The sequence below is a fragment of the Dreissena polymorpha genome, chromosome 12, assembly GCF_020536995.1.
Source record: "Dreissena polymorpha isolate Duluth1 chromosome 12, UMN_Dpol_1.0, whole genome shotgun sequence".
NCBI classification, from domain to species: Eukaryota; Metazoa; Mollusca; class Bivalvia; order Myida; family Dreissenidae; genus Dreissena; species Dreissena polymorpha.
The window spans coordinates 623,231-651,122 of NC_068366.1; the positions used below are offsets into that span (position 1 = coordinate 623,231).

Consider the following 27,892-nt stretch of genomic DNA (forward strand, 5'->3'; position numbering starts at 1 on the left):
TATTGTTTGAAGATATGTCTTTCTTGTTCCATAAAATCGTTTTACTGTTGATTTGGGTTTCTAGATTATGAGTAACATTAGTCCATGCCGATAAAACACTAGATAGAAATATGTTTTCGTTTGCAATTTCATGCAAAATGGTATTGCATATGTTACATCAAACAAGTAAGGAGTTACCATATTTTTTTAGGATTTTCTGGTAGAATAATTACCATTTACTCGTATTTGTATTATCTATGTATCTTTTAACCCAGCTGCATTTGATTGCATTCAGGAATTAGTCGATGTCCGTTTATTGGATATCTGCTGATTTTATATCGTTAATAATATCATTTGGTGGATTCGGGAGAACTGTTAGTACATTAACTAATTTTGGAAGTGCAAACCTTTTAACACCGAGTTTTTTCCGATTAATGTAAGTTTACGGTGTTGCCATGATATTAAGCAGTTTTTAAATTTCTGTAATTTAGGAAGTATGTTTTTTAGAACTGTTTTATTTTCATTATTTGTAAATGTAATTCCTCACGTTGTGGCTTCATCTGTTGTCAAAATGAATTTCATTTCTTTTTTATGATGGACATTACTTTGTTTTAATTTACCTACTCGTAGCACAGTACATTTATTTTTGTTAAGTTTAAGAACCGATGTCTTTCCGAAAAGGGTTAGCTACTGTATAAGATAATGGAATGAGTCACTTTTAGCATTAAAGATATAAGTTGCATTGTCAGCAAAAAGGGACTGTTTAATTTCGTCGTCAGGTTCTAACGATATGCCTTTTGTATGATTATTTGATTGGATGTGATGTGATAAATACTCGATGCATATAATAAATAGAAAATGAGAGTGGACACCCTTGTCAAACCCTCGTTCGATGTTAAAACTGTTTGAAAAGAAGCCATTGTTAATGATTATACTGCTAATATCGGTATAGCATAGTTTGGCCCATTGAATGCGACTTTCACCACAGTTCATATTTAGCAAGAGAACATAAATGAATGATCAAGTGAATCGAATATCAGTTTCAAAGTCTGCATAGAATATTAGACCAGAATTATTTGAATTGTTGAAATAGTTTATGCATTCTTGTATAAGACCAATGTAACGTCCTTTTATGAAACCAGCTTGATATTTTGAATTTATTGATGGTAATATTTTTTCATTCTGATTGCCATACTTTAAGTTGTTATTTTATAATTATTGTTCAGAAAGCTTATCGGGCGCCAGTTTGACAAGGATTCTAAGTTTTTTCCGGGTTATGGAATTAGTGATATTATACTTTGTTTTTGAAGCGCAGTTAAACTTCCGTTGTTAAATGAATAATTTAGTGAATTAGTAGATGTGTTTTAATATCGTTCCAAAATATTTTATAAAACTCGATTGTGATGCCATCAGATCCCGGGCTTTTGTTATTTTGCATTTCTTTAAGAGCAAATCCACATTCATATCCAGTCAGTAATCCGTTACATAATTGTTTTTCCTCTTCATTTAAAGCATGATGTGTATTTAAAAAAGTATGTTATTTTCGACATTCTTTCGTTTGTATAAGTTTTCGAAAATTACGCGTTGTTTTTTTAGTATTTGGTTTATGTTTGTTATGTCTTTGCCATTGACAACTAGTTTGTGTATAGCTGTTTGTTCACTTCTACGTTTTTCAATGTTTGCAAAGTATTTTGTATTTTTTTCATTATGTTCAACATGTTGTGCTCAAAGTATTATGCCATTGAGGTGTGTATGAAACATTCCTTCTAATTTTTGTTTTTTTTAAGCAATTTTATTTTCAATGGCGGTGGTATCATTTGTGTTTGTTTCATGCAACAGTTTTTCAAGTTTGTCAATGTCTTTTATGGTTTCATTTTCAAGTATGTGTGTCAATAAGGTTTTGCTAAAGCAATATATAGCCATATAAGATAAAATGCCCCGCCCCCTAGTGGCCATGTTTTCAAAGCAACCGAAACCATTTTTGAAATCATCAAAGATATCATTTGGACAAATCTTCTGACCAAGTTTCATGAAGATTGGAAAATTAATGTGGGCTCTTGAGTGTTAACAAGGTTTTACTATAGACATATAATGGAAAATGCCCCGCTACCAAGCGGCCATATTTTTCAACCAACCAGCATTATTTTTTTACTTATCCAACATATTATTGGGATGAATCTTCTTACAAAGTTTCATGAAGATCGGACAATAAATGTGGCCTCTAGAGTGTTAACAATATTTTACTATAGACATATATATACATTAAAGGAAAAATGACCCCTTGGCAGCCATGTTTTTCAAGCAAACGTAACGTTTTCAGACTCAGCCAAGATATCATTGAGATTTTTAGATGGTTAACTCCCCTGTGACACGAACATGGAAAAACTTGCTCGTCTTTATTTATATATTTATGTGAGTGAATAGTGATAATTCGGTGATTTTGGAAGGATACGTCGATTTGGAAAACACTTGGTAACCTTTTTGAACATTTAAATCTACTTATATACAAAGACAATAATCAGAAATATGGCTTTTAATATGTCGTTCATAGTGTAAACTGTTGCAGGGGTGGGCGACGCCATTTCTATTCATGTAAAGTCGTATACGTGATCAGTAGAAGCACGAGGATATATGTATACATAAGGAGATTAAGTGTATGTACACAAACTATCGCCAATTACGGTAACTATACTGCGCAAAATAGATATGGCAAACGTCGAACAACCAGTTAATAATCAACTCGACTCAACAGAAATCGCAGAAATCGAAGATGCGAATAAGAAACGAAAAGCAGCGAGTGTAGGCAGCGTGAGTGAAGCTGACACGAGTGTAATAGTAGGCGAAACAAAACAAAAGTATTCGAAGCAGCCTAGAAAGAAATCAAAAATAAATCCGGTTAAGGAGGTTAAAGATACCAGTGAACAGAGTGATACAGAGGTACAAGATGAAAGTAATTGGATGAGAAAAGAATTGGCGGAAATCAACAAAAAACTCAGTCATATGCTGACCAAGAATGATAGTGGGCTAAAAATCATGATGAGAGAACTAATTAAAGAGATGAAGGATGAACTGTTAAAATCAGTGATGCACAAAATCGAAACACTTGAGGGCACCATTTTTGAAAAACAGCAAGTAAACGACAAGCTCGCAAATGACGTTAAAAGACTAGAAGAAAAATTAAATAACGAAAAAGAAGAGAAACAGCAATTAAAAATGGAAATGACACAACAACAATTAATACATGATGAAAAATTGAACGAACTCGAGCAATACAGCAGACGTAACAACATACGGCTATCTGGCTGTGTAGATAAAGAAAGAGAAACAGCTGAAGAATCTGTAAACATAGTATTGAAAACACTTAATGCAAAAATGCCGACAATCAAACTAGTCAAGGAAGACATTGACATAGCACACAGAGTGGTAAAGATTGAACAAAATAAACACCGAGAAATTATTGTAAAACTGCAATCCCGGATGAAGAAGACCCAAATAATGCGCGAAAAAAAGAACCTCAAAGGTGAGAAACTGTATATAAATGAAGACCTGACAAGACTTAACCAAGAGGTGTTTCGAAGTGTACGACTGAAGAGGAAAGACCTCATACAATCGACATGGACCAATGAAGGCAGCATAAAATATAGACCACGTGCACACACTACACTTCAGTAACTTCAAATACTGGTTGGAGTTACCATGGCCATAGAAGTCCACAGAGTAGTTTAATACTATGTACAATTATATATGTTTCTCTAGTAAAGAAATAGAATGCCTGTTTTTTTTTCTCCAGTATACACTTATGTGAGTTAAAAGCGTATTACATCAAGTTGTTTATACAATGAGAAACACTCAACACGTTTAAATAAAGTATTGTAATTAAGACAACAAATAATGTCAAATATTGGAATTATATGTAAGCTTTGAAAATTACAATCCCTTTATGACGATAAGAGTCTGTAGATGTTTTAATATGAAGGTACATACACTGTAAAAGTATACACTAAGTTAAAATTAGCATACTCTACTTGCATCTCGAGGCGAAATACACAGCTCCTTTTTTTAAATTTAAATATATAAATCAGAAGTGTATGGTTTTTTTTAAATAATAACACAAAATAAAAGCGTATAATTTTTTATGCAAAGTAAAATGGTGCACAACTAAAAGCAAGTTAGATTGGTTGTGTGCGGATGAATATGTTTGTGTTGTGTGTGTGTGTTTTTATTCAGAAAGTGCATGAAATACAATACTATGCTTAAACAAAAAAAGCCGTTGTAACTGGTAAAGTGATTTTTTTACCATACACCCCAAGGATATTCTCACAATTTCGTTTTCAATGTGAGAGTAACTTTTGTTCGTTCATTTTTTATAGGGCGGGGGGGGGGGTTGTTATTCATTTAATCTTAAAAATAAAAATATGCCTGTAAAGTACATTAATTGCATCTTACATTAATTTAACATATGTCCTTAATGAACCCTTAGTCAATCTCACAATTTTTTTATGCATTTGTTGTTGTTTTTTTCGATGTGAGAGTGACAAATAGGGTTAGCATATGTATTTTGTTATACAACTTGATAATTGTGTGGATTTTTTATAAAAACGCAAAGTTAAATCCATGACAAACTATTGAAAGGAAATGTAAATTGTAACATTTCCATCAAATCTGTATCTATTTATCAAAAGTATATCAAATTTGTATAATTGTGAATATAATGAATAGTACGTACCTTTAACTGTATATGATCTTTCTTTTGATACATTTGTGCTATGTTTAGCCTTTAGTTTAAACCATACTCTTAAAGATACCTATACTATATAGTACAATGTTGCTAAGTTTATATAGTATAACACCTTAAAGAGTCTTTTTTTATGCTTTAATTTGAATTTTATAAAAAGAGAAAAATCTAGATCCTAATAGGGTCAAGCATATACATCATGTGATGCAATTTGATGATAAGTGTACGGATTTTCCTTAAAGCACAAAGTTTAATCATAGACAAACTACTGCAAATAAATGTAAATTGTATTTAAACAGGCATTTCTCATGATTGGAACATATCGAACAAGCATATTTTCATACTGTGTTGTACACCATTGCTTAAGCTGTGGTAACTTTTTTTATTTTTTGTGAATCTTAATAAAATATCTGTAATTGGGAAGATGTTATATAGTCTTTTTCTAATTGTATATGATGAAATTGTGTTTTTTTTATACAAGTAAGCTATTTTTTATCTTGATTTTTCGACTTTACTCAAAAAAATACCTTTATTGTGTAGTACACTAGTTCTAAGGTAATATAGTATAACACCTTAAAGAGTCATTTTTTTGGCTTTAATTTGAAATTAAAAGAGAAGATGTATATAGATCATTTGCGTTAGAATAATTGTAAGCATGATGAATAACTTTGGTAGACATTTTATTGGTAAATTATTCAGTAATAAGTATATGTAATCTTGAGATATACAAGTTTAAAAAATGACACCAGAATGGTTACACATATGTTACTTTTTAAGTGTACTAAACTAGATATAAAAATAATACTAAAACTGCGTTGAACACTCTGCTTTAGAAACTCTGCATGATACTATATCTACATGTATTGCATTTTTATGAATAATTGTTATTGTGATGTATATTTGCACAATGTAACTTTTACCATCAATTAAGTACTTGTACTTGTACATACGATGTTACAATATCGTGATGAAATACCTTCTTTTATCAGAAAAAAAAAACAACACGCTATTAACAAAATTGAAACGAGCACTGAACACATATTCAAAAAACAAATAGTCTAACTACATTGGCATTACAATTAATTTTTTTTTTATTCACATTAACTACACATGATTATACACAAATTGATTGAAGTGAATAGCTGGAAAAATACTCTTGTATTAATAAGTAAAAAGCCACAACTGCTTGAACAGTAAATACTTACATGTATAGAAATAATGAATAGTAAAGGGTCGCTAACACCCTTGTTTGGAACGATTCTTTTTATAATAAAACACGTCAACAAATAATAATTTGGTAGCACTAAAAATGAATCTTTTGACACAATTGAATGACTGGAAGCTCTCTGACTGGTTCAAATCAAACTACTATAAAGTAAAATGGAAACAGTAATATTATCAATGAATGTTAAAGGTTTAGGTAATAAACAAAAGAGAAATCAAGTTTTCGAATGGTTAAGAAATAAAAAAATTGCGTTGTACCTATTGCAAGAAACACATTCGACCAAAAGCATAGTAGAATCATGGGAACGGGAGTGGAAGGGACAAGCCTATTTTAGTGGCACGAAATCAAACAGCGAAGGAGTAGCAATCCTCATTAACGATACACTGCCAGTAAAAATATTAAATTACAAAGAAATTATACCGGGTCGTCTTCAAGCCTTAACACTAGAAATCAATGAACAAAGTCTGACGATTATTAATATGTATGGGCCTAACAAAGACGACACCCTTCTTTTCAAAACTCTAGCTAAATTCTTACAAGATACCAACGAAAATATTTTAATCGGGGGTGACTTTAATACTGTTTTAGACACTAATTTAGACAAGAAAAACGGCCGAGCCGATACATATAAACATTGTCGAGATAACTTAAACAAAATTATAGACGAAAATAATTTAATCGATGTTTGGAGAATGCGTAATCCTAATAAATGTCAATTTACATGGCACTCTAACGGTAAACCGCCAATTTTCAGCAGACTTGACTTTTTTCTTAGCACAGATACATTATGCAATATAACAAAAAATTGTATTTTTCAAACAGGATATAAAACAGATCATTCATGTGTTATATTAAAAATGAATTTCACATCACAAAAACGGGGACCTGGTTATTTTAAAATAAACAACAGCCTTCTGTTAAATACCGAATATAAATCACTAATTAAAAACACATCGCAAAAAGTTTTAAACAACAATAAACACTCAAACGCAAACACTCAATGGGAATTGGTAAAAGGAAATATTAGAAACGTAACTATAAAATTTGCTTGTCAAAAGAAAAAAGGAGACAATCAACAAGAAAAAGAACTAATTCAAGAAATAGAAGCTCTTGAACAAAACTTGATACGTAAGGATAATATAGACACAAAAGAATTATCAAATAAAAAAATATTATTGGATAATTTAAGAGACAAAAAAATCAACGGTATATTACTGCGATCAAAAGCTATATACGTAGAAAGTAATGAAAAAAACAGTGCTTTTTTCGCAAACCTAGAAAAAAGACACGCAGAGAAGATATCATTGAGACCAACAAGGTTTAACTAAAGCCATATATAGCCATATAAGGAAAATTGCCCCGCTGGTGGCCATGTTTTTCAAAGCAACTGAAACCATTTTCGAACAAATCCAAGATATGATTGGGAAAAATCTTCAAAACTGCCATTTTTTTCAACGGACCGGAACCACTTTTGAACTCAACCAACATATCAAGAAGACAAACATTGTGACCAAAATTTCATGAAAATTGGACCAAAAATGTGACTTCTACAGTGTTTAAATGGTTTTACTATATACATATAGAAAAATGCCCCGCCCACTGGCGGCCATGTTTTTTCACCAATCTGGACCATTTTCGAATTCGTCCGAGATATCAATTAAACAAATGTTTTGACCAACTTTATGATGATTGAGAAAACATTTAGACTTCAAGAGTGTTTACAAGGTTTCTCTATATCCAAATAGGGAAAACTGTCACTATAAACATATAGAGATAAATGCCCCGCCCACTGGCGGTCATGTTTTTTCACCGGTCTGGACCATTTTCGAACTCGTCTGAGATATCAATAAAACCAATGTTTTGACGAACTTTCATAACTATTGGGCAAAAATTGTGACTTCTAGAGTGTTTACAAGGTTTCTCTATTGCCAAATAAGGAAATCTGTCCCGCCCACTGGCGGCCATGTTTTTCAACGGACTGGAACCACTTATTAACTCAACCAACATATCATTAAGGAAAATATTTTGATCAAATTTCATGAAAACTGAGCCAAAAATTTGACTTCTAGAGTGTTCACATGTTTTCACTATATACATATAGAGAAAAATGACCCGCCCACTGGCGGCCATGTTTTTTTACCAATCTGGACCATTTTCGAAATCGTCCGACATATCAATAAAACCAATGTTTGACCAACTTTCATGATAATTTGGCAAAAATTGTGACTTCTTGAGTGTTTACAAGGTTTTTATATAGCCAAATAGAGAAAACTGCCACTTTATACATATAAAGATAAATGCCCCGCCCTCTGGGGGCCATGTTTTTTCACCGATCTGGACGAACTCGTCCGAGATATCAATAAAACCAATTTTTTGACTTTCATGATGATTGTGCAAAAAATGTGACTTCTAGAGTGTTCAAAAGGTTTCTCTATAGCAAAATAGGTCAATCTGCCCCGCCTACTGGCGGCCATGTTTTTCAACGGACCGGAACCACTGTTAAACTCGACCAACATATGATTAAGACAGAAATTTTGAGAAAGTTACATGAAGATTGGGCATACACTGTGACTTCTACAGTGTTAACAAGTTTTTTCTTTTTTTGACCTATTGACCTAGTTTTTGACCCGACACAACCCAGTTTCGAGCTTGACCGAGATTTCATTGGGACAAAGCTTCTGACCAAGTTTCATGAAGATCGGACAAGAAATATGGCCTCTAGAGTGTTTACAAACCAAATGTGGACGACGGACCGACGGACAACTGACAAAGACCGGTCACAAAAGCTCACCTGAGCAATCAGGTGATCTAAAAATGCCCCGCCCCCTGGTGGCCATGTTTTTCAAGCAACCTTAACCATTTTCATACTTGTTCAAGATATAATCGGGATGAATCATCTGACCAAGATTGATGAAGATCGGAAAATAAATGTGACCTTTAGAGTGTTTACGAAATTTTACTATAGCCATATATAGCCATACAAGGAAAAATGCCCCGCCCCTTGGCAGCCATGTTTTTCAGGCAAACGTTACCATTTTCAAAGTCATCCAAGAAATCATTGACACCAATCTTCTGACCAAATTTCATGAAGATTGAACAATCAATGTGGCCTCTAGAGTGTTAACAAGGCAAATGTTGACGGCACACAATGCACGACGGACGACAGACAAAAAAACGATCAAAAAAGCTCAAAATGAGCTCGTTGTGCTCAGGTAAGCTAAAAAAAATGCTGCATCATGTTTAAACATGTTTTGCTGTTTCAGAAATTGATTTTAACAAGAGATGTGTTTGTCAGAAACACAATGCCCAATTTGCGCCACTTTAAATTATTTATTTTTTGACCTTTGACCTTGAAGGATGACCTTGACCTTTCACCACTCAAAATGTGCAGCTCCATGAGATACACATGCATACCAAATATAAGTTGCTATGTTAAATATATTAAAAGTTATCACAAAACTTAAACCAAGGTTAAAGTTTTGGGACAGAATGACAGACAGACAGGCCAAAAACAATATGAACCGATCATTCGATCCGTGAGCATAAAAAGTGAAGGCCAATGTTAAAGTTTTTGGACGGACGGAAAGACGCCATATATTTGAAATGTGACCTTGAAGGATTACCTTGACCTTCACCTTTCACCTTTCAAAATTCGCAGCTCCATGAGATACACATGCATGCCAAATATCAAGTTGCTATCTTAAATATTTAAAAAGTTATGGCCAATGGTATAGCTTTTGGACGGACAGACGGCCAATGTTAAAGTTTTTGGACGGACGGAAAGACGCCATAAATTTGACATATGACCTTGAAGGATGACCTTTACGTTCACCTTTCACCACGCAAAATGTGCAGTTCCATGAGATACACATGCATTTCAAATATCAAGTTGCTATCTTCAATATTTAAAAAGTTATGGCCAATGTTAAAGTTTTTGGATAGACGGAATATTTGACATTTGACCTTGAAGAATGACCTTCACCTTTCACCACTCAAAATGTTCAGCTCCAGGAGATACAATTGAGTTCCAAATACCAAGTTGAATATTTAAAAAGTTATGGCCAATGTTAGTTTTCGGACAGACGGACTATGACATTTGACCTTCACGGATGACCTTGACATTCACATTCCACCACTCAAAATGTTCAGCTCCAGGAGATACACATGCATGCCAAATATCAAGTTGCTATCTTCAATAATGAAAAAGTTATGGCCAATGTTAAAGTTTTTGGACTGACGGTCAGACGCCATATATTAAGACATTTGACCTTGAAGGATGACCTTCACCTTTCACCACTCAAAATATGCAGCTCCATGAGATGCACATGCACGCCAAATATCAGGTTGCTATGTTAAATATTTAACAAGAGATGTGTTCGTCAGATACACAATGCCCCCTACTGCACCGCTTTGAAATGTTTATTTTATTTTGACCTTTGACCTTGAAGGATGACCTTAACCTTGAACTTCCACCACTCAAAATGTGCAGCTTCATGAGATACACATGCATGCCAAATATCAAGAGGCTATTTTCAATATTGCAAAAGTTATGGCCAACGTTAAAAAAATTTTTTCGGACGGACGGACGGACATACTTACATACTGACTGACGGAAAGTTCAACTGCTATATTCCACCCTACCAGGGGCATAGCAAGCTGGTATATAATTTAAATCGAGTAATATGTTCACCAACATAATCTGCTATAAATTCTAAAACAGGAGAGCAAATGGGCATGATCAGTTTCAAACCGAGAGGCATTATTTGAACACCATTTGTAAAGGATAATGTGATGTCACATAACCCTATGGGATAATCACGGGACAATCTAGATGGTGACTTGTACCATAACAGCCCAGAGTACCTGTTTGTGAATGGACGTTGCCATCTTGATCTTTACGTGATCATCCCGTCTGATACCACATATGACACATCCGTGCTCTTTTATTTCAGAGTATATTTTTAATTGAGTATGCTATGTGACTCACTGACTGTCATACATTTCATTACAAAACCTCCAGGCAGGGTCCATATTGAACCCATGGATGTAGTAGACAACAACTACTAGTTTATGTTGTTAGTTACACGCCAAACTTCTCAACTCTTTGCCTTATTGTTTAGAGATTGTAAAACATATTTGAATATACAAGTCTATTTAGATAATGTGACCCCAGTGAATAGGCCAGTTTTTATTCAAGGGGCAATATTTATGCACAATTTAAACAGGACAAATACTAATGTTAAATACAACATATGAGAAAGATATGGGACTTGTGGTTTCACAGCAAATATTAAATCCCTCATCTTTCCAGTTTGGATGAAGATATTTTAAAAAGTTATTTACCCTATACGTCCATATTGATCATGTGAAGCGTCGGGCCTGGTCGATTTTAACCTTAGGGTCATGGCATGTACACAATTAGTTGTGGAGTACTTAAGGATGTTACAAACTTAATTTTAATTCATTTTAGCCTTATGGTTTCATTTTTTTAAACTAATGTGTGGTAGTCTAAATACATTATGTGATACCTGGGGATCGGCAAGTTTTAACCCCAGGGGCATGATTAAACAAACTTAGTAGATAATGACTACTATACAACGGTACACACCAAATGTGGTTTCAGAGAAGATTTTAACAAACATTAACTATATTACATCATTACAATATTACTACGTATTATAGTACGTCTTAATATAAAACGTATGACACATGGGGTTGGGCAGTCTTGACACAAAGGGCAAGATTTGAACAAAGAAGATGATTACATTGCGATGTCACGCACCAAAATAAAACCTTTGAAATTCGCGCTACAGAGAAGAACATTTGCAAAAAAACTTTTATTTTTAAAAACTAGCTCTGGTGACCAACAAATGCAGCAGACCAATCTGTAACGTGGTAAATAATATTTTCGAAGAAAAATGCAATGGGGTCATGAGCCGATCAAAAAAGCACAGCCTGTTCATGGGAGAGGTGATCTAAAAACAAGGTTGTCTCATGATAATGTCTGTGAACAAATATTGACAATCCAGCTATTGGCACCCAGTGTTTTTTTCAGCATGGTAATTGGGCCCAATCCCTTTGCATTGGCAAAATTGGCGTCATTTTCACAAAATTATGGCTGGATTTGAGATGAATTAAATGTTGTGACTTATTGAAATAAACTTTGTTTTTAAAAGTTTTCCAATTGGTTATTTTTTTCTTTCATTCTGGAAAAATATACTTTTTTCCAGTGGGAATGTGTCCCCTTAGAGGACCCAATTTTTGTACGTAAAAAAATTGATTACAACAAAACAATTTATAAACCTAGCATTTGGTTGCCATCACATGCATTTAAAATTCATTTTGCATCATAAACACTAACAAAGTTCAAACATGTCGGCAGGAAATACGGTATTGGTTTTTAGTATGACTGCTTTCATCAGTTCAGATATAGATGTTTTTGTTTTTATATATGTCAATATTAATGGCATGAGTATTTGTGTCAACGAATATGTAAATACAATGATCAACCTTTTTGTTGTTACTTGGGCTACTCAGTAACACGGTCAAACATTATTAATATTTGTAAAAATGTCTTACGATGCACTAAGATTAAGAGTTGTTCAATTACTACCGTAAAAATGCAGTCATAAGTCTAACCGCTCATAAGTCGGGGGGTAAAAAATGATACGAAAATTTGAGATTTTTAATATGTCCAAGTCATAAGTCGAGTAAGAAATTATTCTCTGTCCACGAATTTCATTAACAGACGCCATTTTAAATGTACGGGAATTTTTTATTCTATACATAGATCATGACGTCATTATAGCCCTGTGCGACGAAGACATAGCGGACACGTGTATTATGTACTTTGTTTAATATAATCAATACAATTTAAATTTAGGAATTCGAAAATAATATATAAAAATATAGACAAGCACATCATTATGAACCACATAAGAACAAAAACAACAACATAGGAAACCAGAACGTATATACATGTACATCGTAATTTACACAACAACGAGTCGACATAACGAAACACCAAACTCGCGTTAAGTAGCACTATTATTATTTGATTGCTCTGCAAATTCTATCACGAATATTTTCAACGCATTGTCATACGCATGACGTTTGCGTTTCCACGCATTTTATCATATCAAATTTGTAAGTCAAATTGATAAATTATTATTATAAAGTTTGCACTAAATTGTCCACGCTAGTAATAATCCACAAGCTTTTAATCCGATGACACACTGTGATCACTGTAATCAAATCTTTGTATCTTTTAATCCGACTATCAAAACAATTGATTAGTGCCTCGGTAAAACACGTTCTTATAACAATGATTGACATAACCAACATACCGCTAACTCACTTTCGTTCTACATAATAGTTTCAAAGGCGGAGCTATGCACGTGCTCAAACATAATTTGGCGATTACCAATGAATAACAAACTCGCGATTGGTTAACCATGTCGCTTCACAAATTAAAGGAATCCTATTTTATCGGAAAGAAGGGTGATGCTTTATGGCTTCTTGACAGGAAGCAGCTTTCCTTTGATGACGTCAAACTGTCAATTCACACAGGTTGCCAATTCTGGCTCGATTTTAAACATGACTTGATCTTTTGTTTACACGTTCAGTTGTAAAAAAACACCTGCTAACATGAAAACTTTGGATTAAATTATGAAAATAAAAACAAGAGAAATATTGCGTCAAACTGTGGTTATATTAATTGGTAAGTATCAGTTAAAAGACGGCATTTCGTGTGTAGTATTTCAACAAGTTTTCTATACAACAACAATTGCCGCGGGGATCAATTATCGTCGAATTTCATTTTTTTTTCATGGACGACCTCATAAGTCAATCCCGTAATTTTAATCAAATTTTGGAGGTAAAAAATCTCAACTTATGACTGCGTTTTTACGGTATTCGGCTGTTTATAAGCAGACATATTCTGGAATATGGATTTATTTTATCATCAGACGTGTAATTTCGAAATAAACCACCGATGAGTTGATTTCACTTTATTACAGAATATCCCGGATAAGTACCAGGGCTAAGCTTTTGTTCAAATTTGAGGGAGAAGTGCCTTAAAGCGGGTATATACGATTTTTATATGTGCTGAATTGTAAAATATTGATACAAATATGTTATAATAACACACAATATGCAAGAAAAATTATACCTTTAAGGCGAATTTCATAAAATACAGCAAATACAAATTAGCGCCCCGAGCCGATTGTGACGAAGATAATTCGTAATTATTTTCCTACAATAACCGATGCATTCGTCTTTTTAGTAAGTGTTCGTGTGTCGTATGAATCGATATCGCTGCAGGAATTTCAAATGAACCGTTAAACTAAATTTAGATTCACATCGTACATGCATGAAATACATGCTGGCGAATTCGGCTGTACAGCCTTTTTCGATTTCAGAATTAAATATCTGGCTTATTTAGCATTTTTCGACACATGTTCTTCTTAACTTTTATTTTAGTTTATATTGAAATATATGTATAATAAGTTTTTTACACATTTTATATTAATTAATAAATATTTGACAAGATCGTATATACCCGCTTTAAGGATAAGGGGTTTCCGTTCAGTGTGTTATAATCTAAAGCATTAACAAATACAAAAACAAGAGATGTTTTTTTCAGAAACACAATGCCCTCTACTACGCCGCTTTGAAGCCATATATTTTACATTTGACCTTGAAGGATGACCTTGACCATAACCTTACACCATTCAAAATGAGCAGCTCAATGAGATACATATGCATGCCAAGTATGAAGTTGCTCTCTGCAATAATGCAAAAGTTATTGCAAAACTGTCACCTTGTTATTGCAAAACTTTAACCAAGGTTAAAGTTATGGGACAGAATGACAGACAGACAGAATGAGAGACAGGCCAAAAACAATATACCCCTGATCATTCGATGCGGGGGCTTAAAATCACTTAAGTGTTAATATTGTGTTATTGATATATTTTACTGAGTTAAACTAATATATTTAACCATTAACCTGCTACATGTATGTATGTAATAGAAATAGGCATCTTAACTGCTGTATTTATTTCTATAATAGAGGCTGAAATGGGTGGTCGGTTTGAAAAGGCTGCATTTCATACATTATTATACATAAGTGTAAAAACGTATATTTTCATATTTGTCATTGATTTTTTCATTTTTTTACCTGTTAAGGTGTATAAGCTAATAAAACTTGTAAAACACAGTAATGCTCAGTATCTTTTGACTTCCTTGTACATTTCAAGAATTGAACATGGAATCAAATGAATACAAATGTTACAAATCACATCTCATTTAACAGTAGAGATTCCAAATCTGACCGGTAAACGAAACCAGACCCATAATTATTGCCAGTGACAAGTAAACCTTTACTTTAGCAGATGTTTTCTCTTCCATTTATCTCATTCTGGAGTGTTGTTATAATGAGCCATTTAACTTTGCAGAAGCATAGTTATATAGCACAAGGCAATTAATCAAGGCATCATCTACATGTATCAGTAACGACTATGAACAATTGCAAGAAGTCTAATGGCTCCTGAATGTACATTTCAATGTTGAAATGTGCGTGACCTGTTATTGGGGGAACAAATGGCAGAGACTCCTGCTTTTCCCAACCCTTCTTCACATCTTATTGATTTAAATCGGTCAATTTCTGGCAAAAAGTCCAGGATGAGAAGGAGAAGTCACTTCTTCTTTATACAACTAATTAGTGAAGTTGTAATGTCCTTGACAAAGAAATCGCCCACATCGCCCTCGCGGTGAGCCCGGAGTATGTAAAAGCTTGTATTCATATTGACCTGATAATTTATAATTTTAATTTCTAAAAATAAAGAATATTCTTAAAAGTGTAATGTTTAGAGTTTCTCACCATGCAGTGCAGTCTTGTATGGCATTGAACAATGATAGTGTCAAAACATTCTTTATCTAGAACTGTTTGTAAATGACATGCGCATTTATTTTAGCCTTTATTTTAACCCATTTGTTATTTAATCCATGTGAGAGACAACATGGATCCAAGGGCAGGAGGTCCTGTAGCTTTGGAATTTTACAGGCTCTCATCAGATTTGATTGGACCATTGCCTTAAATAAAAAAAGAAAGGAAATAACTTTTTCAAGTATATAAACCTCATTTTTATAATGCAAACAATTAAGCAATACTAATTATTACACAATGAAGATTTATCTTTTAATATCTAATTAGTATGTGTAAGTAATTTGACAACAGTACTTTGACAAATGTATTTTCTAAACAACACAAAAAAATAGAATAGTATACGACATATGCTTTTTGAATCGAAACTTGAACTTTAAATTTTGACAAGATAAGGGAAAGAGCGAAGGTTGCATGGTTCCCAACTTTCTTTGTTAGTTTGCTGAAAGGTTGGAAACAGTTCCCGTATTGTGATTATATCGAACAATACACAAGAGATGTGTTTGTCAGAAACACTATGCCACCTACTGCGCCGCTTTGAAGCCATATTTTTGACCTTCATTTTGAAGGATGACCTTGACCTTTCACTACTCAAAATTTGCAGCTCCATGAGATACATATGCATGCCAAATATCAAGTTGCTACATGTATCTTCAATAATGCAAAAGTTATTGCCGAACATTAACCTTGTTATTGCAAAACTTGGGACAGAATGACAGACAGACAGAATGACAGACGGACAGGACAAAAACAATATACCCCAGTTCATCTCACCTGGGGCATAAAAAACCCAATTCTTACTTTAGACAGCCAGCGCGCTTGACTGGTAGGTTACAACTAATAATATTTTATCGTAATTTGCAATATTCATGCACACTAAAATGAAATAAGTTTTTTTGACCGATACGTAGTTTCGTTTACATGTTGTAACAAACATAAATCTTTAAACATAGAATTTTAATGGACATAATAACCGGCATTTTCGAAAATTATATCGGTTCTCACTAATTAGGAACGGAAATATCTGACATCCGACGTGTTTGGCATGGGTTGTCATTATTCTTAAGTCTAAGAATTGGTTGGTGAATAGGGCCAAGTACTTTGACATCAAATTCTTATTTTTATTTACTCCATTTGATTTTTTTCGTGTAGTTATTTCCTGGGGAAAAAAATCAATTTAGTTTTGTTCCACTTTCAAAATAAAAGCCATAATGTCAGGGAGGATGATGGAAGAAATCAAATACTAGGTATAACCAAGCCTCGCTAAATAAATATGCATGTACCTAAATTCAACACTCACCAAGAATTATTTATACATAAATGATCTTAATTTGTGCTGAAAGACTATTATGGACAATTATGCAATTATAATGTCTTAATACTCATTTAAAGTATTTGTCTGTCAATGAATGACAATTTGTTTTATATAAAATACGACCCTACAGCATTGTACAAGAAACTTCCTATGTCAACATATTGATATTAAATTAATTTAAACATGTAGATTTATAAAGGTATGTCGTTGAACTCAATAAAAACTAAATTCAAATAACTAAAGTACAAATAACTATGATATCATCCCAAATAACAGAAACATGCTACTAGCGATCAGTGTTTTGTCACAATTTTGGGAATGGGTAAAAATTCATTGGCATTTGGAAAAATCGCGCTGTTTTGACTTAAATTGGGAAAATAAATGTTTTCAAGATTAGATATGCATTTACTAAGTTTCAACTGATAGACTTAAATAGTTGGATGGGAGATGAATTATTTATTGAGATGTGTTTTTATTTATTTGTATTATATATTTTTTTATTTTTGGCAAACCCTTCATTTGCAACTAGTTGGGTTCCATTTGGGAATGATATATACTGTTTTAATTGGGAAGTGGGCTGTATAACGATACCGTATGTGAACGAAAAACAAAACACTGACGATGAAAACCAGTGATTTTCTTCACTAGTATTCCAATGGATTAAAAGTCCTTTGTCATAAATTAAAGATCTAAAACAAAGACATGTCATTTTATGAAATTATTTGCTTACTTTGCCCTTTGTTCGGTATTTATCTGCATTGTCTTTATTTTTGTCCGTCGCTGTTTTTGACTTCTGCCAGCAATAAATAACAAGCCACTGACCACTTCATATATATATAGACAGTTCATATATATATAGAATGTTCAATATGGTAAATCAAAATTACAATTTGAAATAGTTGGAATTAGTCACAGATGTTTATTTAATATGTGCAGTTTACCTTTAATGACCTTCATTCTGTAAAGATATGAAAAACTAAAAACTGTTCTGTTGCGTTATATGATTCTGTTTGTTGTTCAGGTTCATTTCAATGAATGCCAGCCATTAAAAAAAGTGACTGTTAATGAACATAATAATAAAAGACAGCGATTTTTTTTTGCCCAATTGGGAACAGTAACAAGAGGGCCATCAGGCCCTAAGACGCTTACCTAAAAGCCAAAGGAACTAGACTATTCTGAAAAAAATGCAAGTTGATTCATGAAGATTATTTTGGACCAAAAAAGTGACTTTTAACATGTTTTTTTTATATTTGACCTTGTGACCTTGTCTTTGAGCTCATATGACCCAGCTTCAATGTCTGGCAAAATTTCATTGGGACAAATGTTCTGACCAAGTTTAATGAAGATTGGCCAATAAATGTGGCTAATATAGTGTCAACAAGTTTTCACTAAAGCCATATAAGGACAACTGCTCCCCCCCTGGCGGCCATGTTTTTCAACAAACCATAACCATTTTCAAACTCACTTGAGCTATTGTTAGAACTAATGTTCTGATCAAGTTTCATAAAGATCGGATAATAAATGTGACTTCTAGAGTGTTAACAAGGTTTTGTAGTAAATAGCCATTTTAGGAAAAATTCCACGCCCCCTTGCGGCCATGTTTTTTAACTGATCTCAACCATTTTTGATCTTTTCCCAGATATTATTAGTTCAAATATTCTGACCAAGTTTCATGAGCATTGGACCACAAATGTGACTTCTAGAGTGTTAACAAGGTTTTACAATACAGTAAAGCCATATAAGGAAAACTGCCCTGTCCGATGGCGGCCACATTTTTTATGCAACTGAAACCATTTTCTTACTCGGCCAAGACATTATTGGGACACATGTTTTGACCAAGTTTCATGACGATTGGCTAAAAATGTGACTTGTAGAGTGTTAACAAGGTTTTACTTTAGCCATATAAGGAAAACTGCCACGCCCCCTGGCGGCCATGTTTTTTAACCAACCGGAACCATTTTCAAACTCGTCCAAGATATTATTGAGACACATGTTCTAACCAAGTTTCATGAAGATTGGACAATAAATGTGACCTTTTGAGTGTTAACAAGGTAAATGTTGACGACGTACGACGCACAACGCACGACGGACAAAAGGCGATCACAATAGCTCACCATGAGCACGTTGTGCTCAGGTGAGCTAAAAATAGTGCATTTGTTTTTGAAACACTGCATGCATGTCCCTTACATGTATTTGACATTAAAAGGTTGACCTTGACCGTTCACCACTCAAAATGTGCAGCTTCTTGAGATACACATGCATGCCAAATATAAATCTTCAATATTGCAAAAAATATGGGGAATGTTAAAGTTTGACACAAACAAACAAACAAACCCACAAACAAACAAACAGACAGGGCAAAAACAATATGTCCTGCAGTATATAGTACAGCCCACGTGGAACCAAAATAACCCTCGGTCACGCCACGGCCAGAATCGTTAGTACTTGATGGCTGCGTCATGTGTTCTTGCTGCGTCTCACCGAGGCACTCGGCATTGCTCTGCGCAACGGTTCCGAGTTTGTATTAACCTCGCTTTCTTGCGCGGAATAAATACGCCGCATGCGCACGCGGCGGATTGAGTGAAAAGATATACACCTACATGTACATTTGTGTTGCGTAGAAAACTAAATTTACGCTACTTTCATAGTTATTATTTTCACGTTTTAATAAGCGGATATGATTTTTATATGATGCTTTATAGACTAATTATATCATATCACGTCCTCAAATACATTTGACACATAATGCGCTTTAACGAATAATCGTTGAATTAATTACGCACAACTGTAAATGTTGTGTTCAATTCCCAAATGAGCACTATTCATTTTGTAATCCGAAACACGCTTCTCAATTTTAGTGCCAACGCAACATTAACAATTAGATTATAGCGTAAATAAAAAAGTGCCTTATCCTTTGTCTCAATAAAAATTATGCAGACATTTAGAACGTCGCACTGAAATTGGCAATTTGTATTTTGTGTTGCATAAAAACATGAACATCACGTCAGGGGATTTGCGCGCCCTGATTGGATGTTATTTCATCACATTTTTAAATAGTAACAAATGCCGAAATTTATTTGATACTCAAGAAAAATGGCCAATCTTTGTGTTTCTTGAAATTCTTGAGCACTCTTATCGTAAATATTTACCCGAATTTGATTTAACACTGGAATATACGGGATTATCGGGTAATGAGTAGCGACGAGAAAAATAGTAAGTATGCAGTAATAGATACATTAAAAAATAATGTTTTTAACTATTATTATAACTGTTATTTTAAACAATTTGACTAACTACTCATTTTTAAAAGATTTTTATTTTATGATGCGCATTGACTCGGCATCAAATCGCGGATCATGGCTTGCCTCAGCATGTCTCAGCGGACAGATGAGAAGCATCGCGCCGAAATGCGACATGCTGTCGCGTACTGACGCGGCTTCAACGGCCAACTAGGCACCGACTCGTTGCACCTTGACTGCGCGGATCGCGAAATATGTTTGTTCCGCGTGAGCTGTACTGTAGACTGGGGGACATAATAAACAAGAGGGCCAAGATTGCCCTGAATCGCTCACCTGACTAACCTTGCTGCATCAACTTAAATTCTATCAGACCCATATACAATCCCAAACCTGATTTCATTATTTAATACATTAAGACATGATGAAAACTGTGACCTCTAGATTTGTTTTTCAAGATTAACAAGATATGTGTTTGTCAAAAACACAATGCCCCCTATTGCGCCGCTTTGAAGCCATAAATTTGACCTTGACCTTTCACCACTCAAAATCGGCAGCTCCATGAGTTACTAGCAACCCCTGTTAAATTGAAAAAATTCACATACATTAGTTTTATTAATTTAGCTAGATAGATATTTCAAAAAGCTTTCCAAAACAGTTTGAATTGTTAAAATATCCCCACCAAAAAAGAAGTTATGACAATTTTTTGTCATGTAAATTTTGTCGATTTATTGGAAAATATTGGTACTTATTACTACATAGTAAATGCGATAAATCGCAGCACCTTTGCCTTATGTTATTACAGAGAAATTGACATAACTTTTGTTCTAAAGAAGATACAGAGTTCAAATTTGGCAGTTTTATGTATTTTTTCATGCTCTTTTTATTTCTTTACTTAGTTTTTGCATAGTATGAACAATAATGAAGAGAATGAAACATTAATATCACACAAAATATATTTTTATTTTCGACTTTTTTTCTCAAATAGACATCACAAAATACAACAAAATCACACAATATGTCAATAATATAAAAAACTTAACATTCAATGTAGTCCAAGTCCATTTGGTAGTGCAAAATCATGTTTAAATTTGCTAATTTTCTCATTCTGCAGATCACAATTGGTTATGTTCTGCTGTTCACAGAATGGTCAGGATAACTCGGCCATTGTGTTATATCCCCAGCTGATCCTGAATTAAACAATGAAATTGTGCTAAAATAAATATAGTTTTAGTTTTCAATGTTTAATCACAGGAGTTTAAAATTATATCCATAAAGCTTATCTTATGGCTACATAAACAAAATATATACCCCTATATAATATATTGACTATACTATATAGGGTTATATTTTTTATTATTTAGCAATTAGATTGGCTTTATGGATACATTTTCAAACTCATGTGGTTTAATGTAATATAAATATAAAATTCTAGGATTTGTTAAAAATAACTCCTTCAATGTAAACCATTATCTGTCTAAATTCCTTAACCACCAATTATCAGTTACAAATACTTTGAACATACAAAACACTGTAGTCAGTACCGATTTTGAATGTATTAAAAACAACAACAATTAAATTAAACTGTAACAAGGCATTATTCATTATTTAAAATAACGATGAATGTTGCTGTTTTTTTCATATTTTCTAAAATAAAGAAAAAACGTTCGAGTCCACAAATTAAACTATAAAAAAATTAATGAGAACAAAAACACAATGCCAGTCAATGGTACGAACGTACTGAGTTTAAAATAAACAAATTAAATCAAGTATTTCATACACATTAAACATTACAAATATAGGTCATTTGACATTAAATATATACTTAGAAACACATTTAAATACTTTGGTTGTGTTTATTTGCATTCAGTTTTACATATTTTGCAACATAAATGCAATAAATAGATAATTTTGACAGCAGACTGTTGAAACTCGGTACGAATATCCACACGACCAATCTGAATGAAATTTTATCGTCTGTTTTGTAATGAATAAAGGGAAATCAACATAAAAATGATATAATTAAAATAAAATATAACTTACCATTTGATTGCTATCGTTTTTCTAGGTTTATATAAAGTAGTTTTTGAAGAAATCACGGTTATTGATCATGCTATCAGCTTAAACAAATTTTCCAATATGGCGCCGCTATTTCGACCTCTGGCCTCGTTGAAAACTCCCCCAACACGTGGTTTGTAATGATAAATGATACGTACTTAATATTGTTTCCAATTTATAATTCTGGTACCAAAAGAAAGATTAGAGCTTATATTTTGTGATTTTCTATACGAAATCAAAAAAATAACACACAAGAAACTTTCATAACTTTTGAACTACTTTTCGTCGCGTAGACTTAACATAGCACAATTTCGCGAATATCTTCGGAAACGTTTTTGATTGGTGAACCTAAATATATCGACATCATTAATATTCAAATAACCTTGTCAGGTCGCAAATGTATTGTAAACAACCGGAGGTCAGCGCAGATACTCGAAAATGCAGTAAACAAGGGAAATTGGACACAGACGTTGTATTTGAATCCAATGAAGATTGTTCAGCAGCGAATATAAATTAAAGATTATTAAAATTTATATCATATAAAAGATAAAAAAAAAATTATTTCAATCTGCATTGATATTAATTTGATTTTAATAAAGATGTTTATTAAAATAAGTTGTAATAGAACCACTATGCAGATTAGCTGATTTTTCTAGATCTTCCACTGATAAGATAATATCTGCTGGGCTTGCTAGAGTTACACATGTATGCCAAACATCAAGTTGCTATCTTCAATAATGCAAAAGTTATTACAAAACGTTAACCAAGGTTAAAGTTTTGGGACACACATCGAATGACAGACTGATCAGATTAAAACTATAACCTCTATTGTCTACACAAGGTTTTTCTATTATTTGATCTAGTGACCACGTTTTTGACCCCAGAAGACCCAAATACAATTCCAATCCCGATTTGATCAAGATAAACATTCTGACCAAATTTCATAAAGATTGGATGAAAACTGTGACCTCTATTGTCTACACAAGGTTTTTTTATTATTTGACCTAGTGACCTAGTTTTTGACCCCAGATAACCAAAATAAAATCCCAACCCAGATTCATTAAGATAAACATTCTGACCGAATTTCATAAAGATTGGATGAAAAATGTGACCTCTATTGTCTACAAAAGGTTTTTCCTATTATTTGACCTAGTGACCTAGGTTTGACCCCAGATTACATAAATACAATCCCAACCCATATTTCATCAAGATAAACATTCTGACCTAATTATATAAATATTGGATGAAAACTGTGACCTCCATTGTCTACACAAGTTTTTTTATTATTTGACCTAGTGACCTAGTTTTTGACCCCAGATGACCCAAATACATTCCCACCCCAGATTTCATCAAGATAAACATTCTGACCAATTTTTATAATGTAACATAACGGTATATAAATTTAAGTACAGATAGATTTAATAATAGGGAAATATTTTAATAATATGTTTGAGTATTTAACGTTGCTGTATGTTGCGGGTATTTAGGAATTAACATAACAGATGTCAGTCCGGAAGGGACATGTAATGAAGTTTGAAAAATTGATTATGGAAGTATGGTTTCATTTCTCCAATGTAGTTCAATTATCGGGAACATTCGGCTCGTACATAACAAGCCCCAATTCAGATATGGAATATAATGAAATTTAAATAATTGAAATATCCAATTTCCCAATGTACATAACAAATGTAAGTTCGGATTGAGTGTGTATCTAATGGGTATCGGGGTTTACGTAATCGATTATAGGAGTGTTAGGTTTCACACTTCTAACGTGGTTTGTCCATAGAGAGCATCTGTTTTTATGATCAAGTATGCAAATGAAATGAGGTCTCCTGTTCCCAAAGTGATAATTGTATAATTCACTCTTCTGCTGTGACATGTGGTAGGTGTATAAGCGATCCATCCAATGAACAAGGGTTATTCGAAGGGGTGGGTTTAGAAAATCGGGGTAAGAGAACAGTTAACCAACCAAGAATGAGATAGGAAATATCTAAATTTTATGTTCATGTACCTTGGAATAAAATGCTGTGTTTTGTTGTTAGAAAGAATTCGAGAGTCCTAGTTTGACAATCGAGCAGAGCAGTCACGCTGTCTTGACGTGGCGGCCAATCACGTGGCGGCCAATTGGCCGCCGCGCTGTAAAATTGTATTTCACGAGCAATAGTAAGCGTTGTGTTATATATATATATATATATATATTATATATATATATTCAACAGAAATAAATCACGATGAAAACGGAAATGAACTTTGTTTGTTACTGTGTGTTTTCCACGAACGATACGTAATTACGTGACAATAAAGATTGGATGAAAACTGTGGTCTCTACTGTCTACACAAACAAATTGTTGACGCACACACACACGCACGCACAATGGACTCCGGACATCGCACTGTCACATAAGCTCACCATGTCACATCCTGACAAGTGAGCTAAAAATATGAAATTGGGAACATTTGTGTCGTGAAGTCTTAAAATTTGCAATTTGTTTTTTTTCTCCCAAATTCATAAAAATTGCTATCTAAGTGTTGTTAAGTTGTCAATATTATATTTACTTGGGTAAAAGGCATTAAGCTGCATAGGGAAACTTACTTAATGTAGCATTTTACTGATTTTTTTTATTTTGTTTTACCTTCAATTGGGATTTTTTTTTTACAGCAATTGGGAAATTTGTAGTTTTTTCTTTATTGGGAAAGTGCTGTTTTCCGGTTCTTAATGAAGAAGGTGTGACGTAATAACCCCGCAGAGATAAATAAATAAATTAGTTATATTTATATAGTATAACAAATGATAGAAATTAAGAAGGAGATATTATTCAAATAATATGTTTGAGCAATTTATAAATAAAATAACTGTTATAATTAATGATACCTACGAAAATGTTAAAAGTTTATTTACATCAATATTCAGATCTTATATCAAAATAATAAGTGTTCAAAATATTTGAGGGTTCATTCCGTGCATGTAGGACATGGTTAAACATATCGGAAGGTTTATCAATAGCAGTAAACATATGTCAACAAATTGAAAATACATTTAGACAGTCTTGGACGTAACCCACTCGACCGTCGACCAAGTTGAGTGATTTTTTCGTCGGTCGAGTGAAAATTCTAAGCCGGTAGCCCGATCGGTCGAGTGCAATTTTTCGTGTCCGAACTTAGTAACATGTCCGAAATAGATTCATAAAGACGCTTATTCAAAACTGCATTTGTTATTTCTCTTGAGCAATCATTGATTAGACGCTTATTAAACAGTGGTGTAAGTCAACCTCGCGAGACGCTATAACTAGTATCATTACTGGGTGGAGAACTCGCAGCGATAAATTTGTTTTAATGTCTTTCTGCGATATTTTGAGGGCGCAACATACAAACATCGACTGGAAAATGACAATGAAGGTTGCAACATAAATTATGAACAGTCAATGAAATGAAAATTCCAACCATTACGGAAAAATAATGGGTCATGGCTTCGTTTTGTATTGAGGACTTTGATTCTGAGCCAGCTGACTGGCTGGTAAGTGCCAGAGCTCCAGATAAGGGTCGTATTTTCGTAATTACCAATTATTTTCAAGTCCGTTACGTATTTATTTTAAAATCTTGTCGTACCATTAAGAATTACAAAATCAAGTTACGAATATTATTTTTACATCGGTTCGTATCGATTTTTATTGAGTTCTTTTCGCGTAATCAGGATCTTTGCAGTGCTTATATAGAATGGTTATCGGGTTTGTTTAGCGAAGCCCTTTTTTGTCCAATAAAAGCGGCGTGTACAGTCTATCTGTCAAAAAACAATGGCAGCGCCCAGAGCGTCCTAAAAAACTGCAAAGGGTCCAAAAACACACTTTTAACATATTTTATGCAAAGTGAGCCGAAGTTAAATCTTTAGAAAGACATTATAGAAAAGATCTTATACAATGTTGTATGTTCAGTTGCTGACACGGTCGGAAAAGCTAAACAAAAACGCGACACAACGGGTTTAAACTTAAACACACAAAAAACATTGAACAAGTGGAGGGTACAAGTGGCTAATCGTTGAAAAGATTGTAGGGGAGACCCGTTTTGAATGTGAAATATGTAAAAATGCATCTAAGGCATGCAATCTAAGCACAGTTTGGGCAAATGAAGGTATTGGAAAAATAAAATTGTATAAGACTGAAAAGACACTGTTGAGTTCGTATAAATAAAGTTGCTAGTATGTTTATTTTGATTTTTTTTGCATGAAAATAACCATTATTATTTATTTGTAGGTCATTAAGAAAAAATAAGAATTATTTTCCAAAACTTAGTAGTAACGTTAAGAATAAAATTTCAGAGTTAAGAATTCTTTTTGAAAATGTGGTAGTTATTTAAGAATTTCACAAAACCTTATCTGGAGCTCTGAGTGCATTTCATAAGTAATGTACAAAAGCAACATGCAATTTAATATCATGCTCTAACTTACAAGTATATTTTTAACAGATAAAATTAATCTGTCAAGGAACGAATTCAGACATCAAAAATTAAAATTCCAATGTGCTATCATACAGCATTTTAGATGCTGGTACAATCGGCGACAACACAGATATGGCTTGATAATGGAACTACTGCTACAAATGTCGTTTCAGATTAAGAAGACTCAAAAGTTAGGGCAGAAATGTTACCTTCTTATTCTACTTCTTACGCAGAGCAGCACAGGTATTTGACATTTCATTTACTTTTTTCAGATATTTGAGTGGAAAATTCATATCATGTTATAACGTTGTTGTTGTTTTCAGGCAGCCTTTAAGAGCATACCTGACATGTCAGACCTGGATGTCAGTGACTCAGACAATGATCATGATAGAATGGAGATGTCTGGAGACCTTGTGTTAATTTTTTTGTCATACATTAACTGTGAATAAAACAGAATCAAGTGTTTACTTGTTTAATCTTTATTGTTCTATGTTTATTCAATACAAACATAGTTAACAATGTAAAGAATTATTACTTTTATTTCGGGATAGTTGAAATTGAGTCGGGCTAGTGAGATTTCCAAGCTGGTAGCCCGGTTGGGCTAGTGCCTAAAACAATTAATTCCAAGACTGTTTAGATAAGAGAATCAAGAGACCATATACTTAACAAAGCGTTCAATTAACGAAAGGATCAACATATAGACATAAGATTAGTATTACCCCATATAGTCATTGAAATAGCCCAGATGAACGGGTCACCAAAAAGCAGGGTTGGCATATTGACCGGTCAATTGAGTATTGACCAGGCCGGCGGTCAATACCCGGTTAAAACTGATCAATACTGGTCATTACTGGTCTTTACTGGTCGATTGAAAATTGTAGCATTTAAACATTACAAAGGAGCCATTTTATATTTAATCAATAATTATTCTGTTATTGATAAACTTTTTTCTGAGTTATTTAAAAATCTT

At 33.4% G+C, this 27,892-nt stretch overlaps 1 protein-coding gene and 1 long non-coding RNA gene across 4 annotated transcripts in view; both read right to left on the reverse strand.

The window, feature by feature from the left end:
* LOC127852756 (uncharacterized) overlaps positions 1-27,892 on the reverse strand; it is a 224,627-nt gene that overhangs the window by 7,929 nt on the left and 188,806 nt on the right. The window lies entirely within an intron of this gene.
* LOC127852760 (uncharacterized) overlaps positions 21,376-27,892 on the reverse strand; it is a 51,971-nt gene continuing 45,454 nt past the window's right edge. Inside the window, exon 5 of the long non-coding RNA XR_008036250.1 lies at positions 21,376-21,623. This is a non-coding gene — a long non-coding RNA (uncharacterized LOC127852760). The remainder of the gene's footprint in view (positions 21,624-27,892) is intronic.